The following is an 8976-nucleotide window of genomic DNA, read 5'->3' on the forward strand; positions in this document are numbered from 1 at the left end:
GTATTTTAAAAAAATGGCTCTCTAACATTTCTAGAGCCTGAATATTCTTGTGACATTCTTGATGGAGATTATCACTGTGTAATATGCAAGTGTGATGAATTAACTTGCTATGTGATTTTTTTTTTTTTAACAATTTGTTTGGTCATCTGAACAGTATTATTCGAATTCACAGGTTTCAGAGAGGTAACTGTGATAATCTATTTCAGCAAAGAATAGGAATCCAGTGGCATTTTAAAGGCTATAACAGCGTAGGCTTTGTGAGCAACAACTCACTTCCTGAGATGCTGAACTTTCTTTCATCAGCATCTAAGGAAGCCATTTTTAGCTCAAAAAAACCCTCATGTTCTAATACCCTAATACATTTGTTAGTCTTTAAAGTGCCAGCAGACTCTTTGTTATTCCAATTCAAGTTTCCTACATTTGTTTCCTTAATGGTGCTCAAGGCTCAGAGGCACCTTATGGTAAGATAGATGTCAGAAACCCTTTCAATGCTTAAAGCAGTGGCTTGATGAAGATATTTTATACCATAGGATTGGTCACATAATTAGTAACACATTCTATTATGTTTACAAGTTTCCATAAACAGAGTGTGCATTGTGAGGATTCAGTATTCATGCTGGTTGGATTAGACAGTGATAATAGAGCATCTTTCTGCTTGATTAAGTGAACTGATCAAACTTCCTATGCAAATATTCATGACCACAGTCACAAAGAAAACAAACCACTGAACAAAAGTCCATGTATATTATTCTCAGGGGAATGCCAAAATTACAGGTGAGTGCTCTACTCATAGGGCTTGAAGTTACCTTCTTTCTTTAGCCATTTTGTATGGACCAAAGCAACAGACACCTAACTCATTTCTACAAGAAACACCGTAGGCACCTAAGGGAACAGGTTCCTGTTTGTGGATGACTAACCAACAAGAAGGTCCTGTCTCCAAGAGGAGCCAGGGATAGCACACACCTGTCACCAGTATTGCCCATTAGTTCAGCAGAGAGTTGTCTAAAGTAGGTTTTGTGGATTGCATTTTGAGGTAACTCTCTTCCTACTCATTCTATAGGGAAGTTAGGCACTTCAGACCTTATTGATCAGTGTTGTTCCTCTGATTTTTCTAAGTGCCTAAAACGTTAGACCAGTGATGCTCAAGTCCCCTTGGGGATCCAGACCAAGATTTGCAGAGGGCTTTTAAATTTTTAATATAAAGCTAGCTCTTAAAAGTAGATATTTATGTCCAGTAGCTATACTGCAGCTACAGCTAATTATGACAAAATACAATTAATTTAAACTTAATTACTGCTCAGTCTTAACCATCTTTGTTGAAAAACAAATAGAGCACTGAGTGATATAACTAACAAAGCCCCTCAAGCAATGAAAAAGGGAACAGTCAGTCCAGTAATTTGGGGAAATAACTGAGGTCATCAGAAGCAATCAGTTGTGTTTATATCAGCTAGAAAAGAAAGTAGGAAATGTAACAATGGAGAATACAGTTTGAGGAAAGCATGTCCATCACTTCCTTCTTTACTAGCTGATTCCATTTCAGAATCTAATTCATTTAACTAGAGCTGGTCTGATCACTAGAGAGGCCTGAATCTGGCTCTATCCCTACTGTGCACTAGCCACTACTGATCTATTTAGGTTTTAAGATATTAGGGACAGACTGTCTCTTACTCTATACAGTGCCTAGAACAATGGACTCTGAACTTAATTGGGGTCTCAGTACAGGTTGCACTTCTGAAAACTGGCACATACTCTGTTCTAGCAACATCTATAAGCTGCAGGACCTTGGATGCTCCCGGACCAGAGTGCCTGGGAGCCTAATAGCAGGAAGGTTAGCAGCCCAGCCAGGGCCAGGAGCAGCGGGCCCAGAGGAGCCGCACAGCAATGATAGGGCCAGAGTGGAGAACCCCAGCAGCACAAGGACCCCAGCCACCTGCGGCGACCCAGGGCTGGAAAACCCTAGCCACTCATGCCAGCCTGGGGCTGAGGCTGGGGCACTGGTGGCAGCAGGACAGACAGCTCAGCTAGGGAAGGAGTAGAGGAGCCCAGAGGCAGGAGACCGCCCCTGGTCCAGCAAATTCTCTCATTTGGGACTCCTCAGGTCCCAATGGTGCTGGATCATGGAGATCCAACCTGTATTATTATACAAACAGTTCTACCTCCCCCCCCCCAAGTACTACTTTGCCATAGAATTTCTGCATAGAGGATCAGTCAACATCAGTCTTATTGTGCATTACCCAGAACTTTACCAGGAAGGGTTATAGATCTCTTCCTCAGTAACACTAAGTGCAGTAGATTCTATTTTTTTTGAATTGTCAATTAGAAAAAATTCAGTTTAATGAACACTGCAAACTTGTCACCTTTTAAAGTCAGTGTTAATAAAGCAATAGTTGAAATACTCTCTTGCTCTTTGCAAATCTTCTGAAATCTACAAGTATTCTCACTATTGGCGTTGTAGCACTTGCCAACAAGTACAGATGACAGATTAACAACAGATCAGATAAAAGTTTTTAGAACCATTTAATGGGAGACTTGTCTGCCCTGAATCCCCTGAGCCAATATTGTTTCCATGACAGCAACCACAGGTATGCAACAGAACACTTCAAATGTTTTGGTGTCTGTAGATTAATTCAGAAGTATAGCTTTTGAAGCATCAGATTTCATTTTCAAAGCAAGCTTCAAATAGGAAGGGAGGTTTGAAAAGCTATTTTAAAATTCCTTAATTTTGTAATGAACTAGGTATGTGAATGGGTCCCTTGCCCTATGCTGGATAGAAACATTTATAGGCCTCATGACTCAGAACTGTGACAGCTAACACTGATTCTTTTAGCTGAAGTGTTCAGAGCAGAGGGCTCTCAGTTCTATCCCAGATTTCAACAACATGGACAAAGTCTAATTTATAATCTTTACCAGTAATCTTCTAGAGGTCATTTGCAATGCAAGAGTTGGCTACTTTAAAAGTTACTAAGGGGGAAGCCTCAGCATAGTTGGTTAAATGCAAACTATGTTTGTACAGTCAACACTATCTAAATGTAGTTGTTCTTTCATATGGGTAACAATTGGAGATGAGAAAATAAATTAAACCAAATATTTTGTAAACAGTAAATTTGAAAATAACCTGGTCAATTGTGAGTTGAGATGTGTTGTTTCTCATTTCTTTCTTAAAGTGAAATCAATCATAGTGGGGATGGGAAAGTATAACTGTACATGGTTAAATGATAAACCCAGGTTCAACAGTCAATATTTGTGGTTACACAGAGGCTCCCAATAAGGTAGGGAGCTGGCTTAAAAGCAGTCTTAACTGGGATTTCTCTATCACTAGCTTTTATCTAATGTTGGGATCTCTCCAATTCTAAAATTTTGATGAGAGGTTTCTGATTTTCCAATATCAGAGCTGGTTCATGCTTCATTAATAATACAGTCTATATTTGTTAACTGAATTGTGCTGCCTCTCTCTTGTTAGTCATTGGCACAATAAGAGCTGCAGCGCTTCCCCCCCACCCACTCATTAGGTCACTGGAAAACTGCCACTTGCATTTCATGAGTTGCTTATCTTACAAAATTGACCATGTAGATTTAGTGTTGACTATTCCTAGGTTTAAAGTTTGATACATTTCACCATAGGCACAAGATTATTCCAGGTTATGAAAATCTTCAACTCACTATAAACAGCAAACTGCATGTATTAGAAGGAGGGGCAAAAGCAGTAGTTCTTGCAGGTTTGTAAAACTTAATATTCCCCTGTTAAGTCTTCTATACAATTCTATTCTCCATGTATGATTAATATGAAGAGACTTTACTGTAACTCTTGAATTATATGTCTTTGTTTTCAGTGATATTAAAGCCAAGAACTTAAACTAGTGAAATTATTAGAGGTCTGATTTGGTGAGAAGGAAGTAGGGCTCTTGGAAAGGTGCTGAACCCACTATTTTCCCCCAAGGGAACACCACATGAAGCAGGAGCTTTTCCCAACTCCCAGGTGGAAGTGGGGTCATCTGTACACATGCTACCACTGGCCAATTCCCCCTTCTTGAGGTAGCAAGGCAGGAACTTCCCACTCTTCAGTCAGATGAGAAGCAGGCAAGGCTCCCTCCAACTCAGCAATCTATCTCCTACTGTGAAAGAAGCAGTCTTCTGCTACCACCTAATGTAGCTAGTCGAGGAGCCAAAATAGTAACTGTCTAGGCCCTAGGAACACGTGAGGAAGTTATTTTTTTTTCTTCTTCTATTTACAGCTTTACCTCCCTGTCTTCTGAGTTAGAGGTTGAAAGTCACTTTAACTTACTGTTCAAAGCCTGTGCCTCATGGTAATGGTTCAACCATCAATATTGTTATGAAGAGAACAGCATATTTTCAGTACAAGCCCTAAGTTGCTAGTTGGAGAATTTCACTTCCCAGGAAGGAAGAGGTAGCATTTAGGACTAGGGTGAAATTTTATACTAACACTGATCACGAAAAAAAAAAAAAAAAAAATCACCAAAACTGTATTGTTTTGAGAAGACATCAGTGTCAGCCAGTCCAGAGCCACTAATGGGAACAGTCAGGAACATGATAATTTTAATTGAAAAGCTAGTGTTTTGCCAACTGAATATTGTGAAACATGTCCCAAGATTTGGGTTTGTTACCCAGAAGTTTTTGCAAATCAGAATAGTTGGTTTCTGGCTCACTATAGTGGAAGTCTATAACTCGTATCTGAATGTAATGAATCAGCAGACTAGCAAGAGTCTCAAATATCAAAGCTATTGGTGGTTTCAAAAACATCTACCCAAGCTGAAGTTGCATTTGTTTAGGACAAATTATGTATACTGACATGCCATCTTTATTTAGGTGAAGTAAGTCTGTGGGACTTAAACAATTGTTCAGTTATGTCTGTCTTTACACCTGACAGCAGTATCTCCTGTTTAACAGTAGCACTGAACAAGATGACAGTTCCTGTAGGTATGAGCGACAAACCTGCTCTTATCTTGAAGTGATCAAATGCTAAAGCCATTAAAAATTCTACTGAAAGACTTATTTGGAGAAGAATCTACTAGTAGTAAGGAAGATCCCGAAGAAAACTAGAGCATACTTCAGACTCTAAATATTTAATTATGTAGAGCCACACCATGCATAAGATCCTGGCTCCACTGAAGTCAGTAGAATAAAGATTTCACCCAACTTGTCTTTGAGACTAGTAATGCAACACACTTAACCAGATTCATCTAATGACAAAAAGTTGTTGCTGCCCCAGTTACATATGATGCACATCACTTAAAGTCAACTGAAGTAGGTAGTTACACTAGAGATGAATCCAAGTCTCACTTCAGCAAATGTTTCATGTATTCTTGCATAACAATTGGAGACACATCCAATCCCATCCATTAGTCCTTAGACACGTGACAAGATCTGAAATAAAGATAACTTCTCCTATGATTGTGACAGGCCCATTGGTGGTTCACTACCATGTCAGCAATACTTGTCAGGTCTGACACACTCAGTGCACTCACACACTGCTCATGATGTTTATCTCAAAAGTAGCATGTATTTCTTAGAAAACTAAGAATTAATGAATAGTGACCTATTAATGTGTTAACGAACAAAATTATGAATGTATTGGAAATGTGACTAAAGTATGTTTAAACCAGACTGACAGGGGAAGTTGACAAGCAGATTTCACAGAAAAGGGACAAACACCTCAAACCAGGTGTGACCCAAAGGCAGTGGGCTAGGCAGTTATAGCCAACGTTGCAGGAAGATCATTTGTATTGTAAAAGAACAAACCAGTATGGCATCAACACCCAGGAGGGAAAAGGAACATTTCCTGGGAATACAGTTCAGAACACCTCATTTTAATGATTGACTGAGCCACAAAGAGAAGGTGAGGAACCCCTAAATTATTTTTCCATTTGAGTCAAAGAAGCCAAGTAGTTTGAGCATCTTATGTTTGGATTTTGAAGCACTGGTAAGAAAACTTGTTCAAACAAAGTAATGTTGAGATTTAGTCTTAAATATACTTTTACTTCTGTTTATATATCCATTTCTATCTATTCCTTTATTTTGGTGTTAAATACATACTTTTGTTAATATGTCTCTTTTAATTTTAGTAGTCCTGGTGATTGATGCCCATTTGATTTGCAATAGGTTATCCTTTGGTTTTTCCAGAGGAACACTAAAGAAATAGGGAGGGTATTAGACACACAACACTTAAAGGTAACAGCTGATCCATTTGTTATCCCTGCCACTAAGGAAGAACCAGGCTTCCTCTACTGGCTAATCTGCTTGGTGAGGTAATATACAAGACTGCCTAGGGTGGGGCTCACTTCCCTGAGCCTTCACACAAAAACAGTTACTTAAGAAGAGCCCCACATATACTTATTTCACAAACCATATTCCCTTTGGAGTATCGATAAGGAAAGCACTAAAAACAGATGCACATTTATTTAAACTGGGTTAATATGGCATGTTGGGGTTAACTATTCATTTCAGACCACTGGGTGGGGTTGCAACTTCTTTGGAGGATAGGGACATAATTCAAAATGACCTTAGCAAGTTAGAGAAATGGTCAGAGATAAACAGGATGAAGTTTAATAAAGAGAAATGCAAAGTGCTCCACTTAGGAAGGAACAATCAGTTCCATACATACAAGATGGGAAGCGACTGTCTAGGAAGGAGCATGGCGGAAAGGTATCTAGGGGTCATGGTGGACCACAAGTTGAATATGAGTCGTCAGTGTGATGCTGTTGCAAAAAAAGCAAATATGATTCTAGGTTGTATCAACAGGTGTGTTGTAAGCAAAACTCGTGAAGTCATTTTGCCGCTCTACTCTGCACTAGTTAGGCCTCAGCTGGAGTACTGTGTCCAGTTGTGGGCGCCACATTTCAAGAAAGATGTGGAGAAATTGGAAAGGGTACAGAGAAGAGCGACAAGAATGATTAAAGGTCTAGAGAACATGACCTATGAAGCCAGGCTTCATGAACTGGGCTTGTTTAGTTTGGAAAAAAGAAGATTAAGGGGGGACATGATAGCAGTTTTCAAATATCTAAAAGGGTGTCACAAGGAGGAAGGAGAAAATTTGTTCCTCTTGGTTTCTGAAGACAGGACAAGGAGTAATGGGCTTAAAGTGCAGCAAGGGAGGTTTAGATTGGACATTAGGAAAAAATTCCTAACTGTCAGGGTGGTCAAATATTGAAATAAATTGCCAAGGGAGGTGGTGGAATCTCCCTCTCTGGAGATATTTAAGAACAGGTTAGATAGACATCTGTCAGGGATGGTGTAGACAGAGCTTGGTCCTGCCTTGAGGGCAGGGGGCTGGACTCAATGACCTCTCGAGGTCCCTTGCAGTCCTATGATTCTATATTAGATTTAGTAATCTGGGGACCAGACAAAGGGATACTGAATGAGCTAATTCTTTCCCAATATTATATGCTTAGTTAATTTTGAAAAGCTTAACATTATCTGCTGTCATCAAAATGAAATATCTAAATAGTAAGACTTCCCCCTTACAGAATCCAAAATAATGTGTTCACTAAGCTGCACACAATACCATAGGCACACTTTATATAGCTAACGGTAGTATTTGAAGATTTCCTGAATACATACTGATCCACAGATTAAAATATAAGCCCTGTGGAGAAGCATATGGACTATCAACTCCATTTAATATAAAATGACTTACCTTGTGAGAAGTGACAATCTGAAATGATAAGTGCCCAATCCTTTGTAAGAAAGAGGCATCTTCCCACCAATAAAAAGAGAAAACCTAACAGATACTTACCATCTGGGAAAGACAAAAGCAACTCTTACAGTTGGCAGCATAAGACTGCAACTGCTGGTTCTGCCCAATTTAGAAAGCAATTTAGCGCTAGAGAAGAGCATTAGGGACCAAGAAGTTACCAAGGAAGTAGGCTATGAGAGAAATGGCTTCATGGATATTGTGAATACCAACCCCAAATCATGCACAATAACTTTCGGGTCATACTCTTTGCAAGGCTCTTCAAATTGCCATGTTCTTGGACAAAGAGAGCCACCTCCCTTAAAAGCAAAGTCTATTAGTCTGCCTTTAAAGAAGGGTATGTAAAATCTCCTTTTACCAGTTAACCAATTAAAGTGGAGGGCATGCAGATGGGGGAGGGGTTGCTTCAGCCTGGCTGGATCAGCCTACCCTTTTCACCTGCCACAGGCAGGAGGCTGCTCTGGCCTTCCAGTCAGAGCAGTCCTGCCTGCAGGGCACCCAGGCCCACCACGGAGAGGCTAGCTGGAGCAGTCTTTGCCTGAGGGGCTTTAACCAGTAATCCTCACCCATTAAGGATGAGGCTTATCGGTTAAACAATCACATCTCTACTTTATACCACAGTGTCTTTGTCTATACAAGGTTCTAAGTGGTGTTTAAAAGCATCACTCTCTTAACCTACCTAGAAAGGCCCTTGGAGGTTTCCTATAGACATAGCTGCCTGTGATACATACAGCTGCTGGTCACATTTTCCAGCTTCTCAGATTTCTTAGGGCTAGAAATATTTCATTAAAAATGGAAAGTTTCCAATTTTCACTCACATGACTCTGGAAGCTGTCGCCATAGGCACACACTTACAGTTATATCTTACCACTACTAAGCTGGATGCCAAGTCTGAGGAGCCCAGCAAAGCATATGCAACTATATTTTGCACAGCTACAGATTGAGGTGTATATATCAATATTCCTCTCCCAGCACCAATTCAAATGAGGTAACAGCAAGAGATAACACAATGGCAATTGTGGAGTGCAGAAATATCAGAAGTGATATTCCTGGGAGAATCCTGCACCAAACATTAAAAATTCTGCATACAAAATATGCAAAATTATACAAAATTATACAATATACAATTGACAGTGGGAGCTGGAAGAGGGGTGTCAAAAATTCTGCAATAAATAATCCTATGAAGACTATTAATCCTGCACACGTTCTGCTTTTCATGGTGATACAGAATTCCAAAAGGGGTACAAAGAGTGCAGTGCAAGAAAATA

The sequence above is a fragment of the Pelodiscus sinensis genome, chromosome 4 (genome assembly GCF_052426305.1).
Source record: "Pelodiscus sinensis isolate ZL-2025 chromosome 4, ASM5242630v1, whole genome shotgun sequence".
Lineage (NCBI taxonomy): Eukaryota > Metazoa > Chordata > Testudines > Trionychidae > Pelodiscus > Pelodiscus sinensis.